Below are 1,678 nucleotides of genomic sequence, written 5' to 3' on the forward strand. Positions count from 1 at the left end.
CATCTAAGATTGACTCTGTCTCTCTGCCCACTTAAAAGGGTCCTTAAAATTCTTAAATGTTTTCAAAATAGTATAAACCTCATAATTAGATTTAAGCTGAACCTTTCCTCATGATGGTGGTATTACAAAATCAGCATTTAGAAAAAAAAAATTCTTTTTGGTCATACAGCATGGTTCTTTCTGGTGTATCAGAAATGTCTTGCATCTCTGGTGGTTAAATATTAATTTGGGCCACTCTTTCTGTCAAAGTTACTAAACGCAAATCTCTTCCAACAGCAGATATCAAGCAAGCTGTAAGGACTGTTATTTCTGTATTTCTGAGTCTGCCAAGGAAAAAAAATAAAGCAAAAAACCTCAGAGTTCCCTCAGACATCCATCATTTTGTGCTTCTCAACATTCGACCCTTCAGTTAGTCTAAATGCTAAAAGACATCAAACTCTCAAAAAGGTAATTCCTGATCCACAGAAGCAAGGTGGAACAACAGATACAGAATATACTCCCATGGCAAACACAGAAACCAGCAAACAGGAGCAGCTCTAATTTAAGTGGCAAAAAACGCAGACGAGATTAGTAATAAGGATTCGGGTTTCTTTTGCATTTCTGGCTTTGCTGTTTTTCTCCTGCATTGGAGAACACGGGTTTTTACATGTTTCTGTTTTTCATCAAGTTCAATACGAAGAACATGCTACAGGACAGCCTGTCTGAAAAACACCATACCCTGACGTGATAAAGAGCTGCTCCAGTTAGTTTCAGTTATCCAAATCGATGGTGTTCTTGTTTAATAATTAGTGGTTTTGCTAATGGCAAGGACACTAAGATAATTATAAGGAGGACTTTTCTGAAGAGGGTGTATACGTGGACTTACATAGTTGACCTGTTATTCTGTCCAGAAATCTTCTCCTTTTCCATGCATTCAGCATTCAACTGCTTTAACTAAAATAGTTTAATTTACATCGGATGTAAAATTCTAGTTGCATAATTGAGTGGGAATGGGTTCATCACATGGTTGAAGAGACATTGTTGACATTGTGTCCAAGCTGTTTTTCTAGTGTGATACAGCCCAGACACATGTTCAAGTTAAGACGCGGTAAATACTTATATTTCATAGTATAACTGTCTCAGTTCAAGATTCCCAGTCAAGAGTTGAACACTCCACCAGTTACTAAATTACCAAAAAAAAACCAAAACCTGTTTTATGGAAACAGATTTTGCAGACTTACTTTTAAACAACTTCTGTGTAGCACATGATATTACATATAATATGAAATGTATGATGAGACAAATGATACTTAAACAGCAGTTCTTCAATTGCAGGATAGTTGTAAAGCACGCTTTCGTTGAAGGAGGCTGTATTTGAAAGGTGAATCATGAGAGAGCATAAGAAACAACACGAGTTTTTTGTTTCAATTTGTAGTGAAACGATGCTCTGTGGTTATAGCCAGGTCTACGGAGGTACCGGTGAGTTTTAACGATGTTGGTCGTTCTAAACTTCAGCCTGCATCGAGCAGAAGCAGGCTGAGCACCGGACGGCTACACGTCTGCGTGAGCGGCCCTCTGCTGAGGGAAGGTGAGGCGACGCGCGGGATAAGCGGGTGCCCCGCACGGAGCGGGAAAGCCCTGCCACCCGCCCGGCTGGGTGCCAGGGGGCCCTCCTAGGCCGCCCCCACCGCGGAGGGCT

This window comes from Pygoscelis adeliae, unplaced genomic scaffold, assembly GCF_000699105.1.
Source record: "Pygoscelis adeliae isolate BGI_AS28 unplaced genomic scaffold, ASM69910v1 Scaffold160, whole genome shotgun sequence".
In the NCBI taxonomy this organism is placed as follows: Eukaryota; Metazoa; Chordata; class Aves; order Sphenisciformes; family Spheniscidae; genus Pygoscelis; species Pygoscelis adeliae.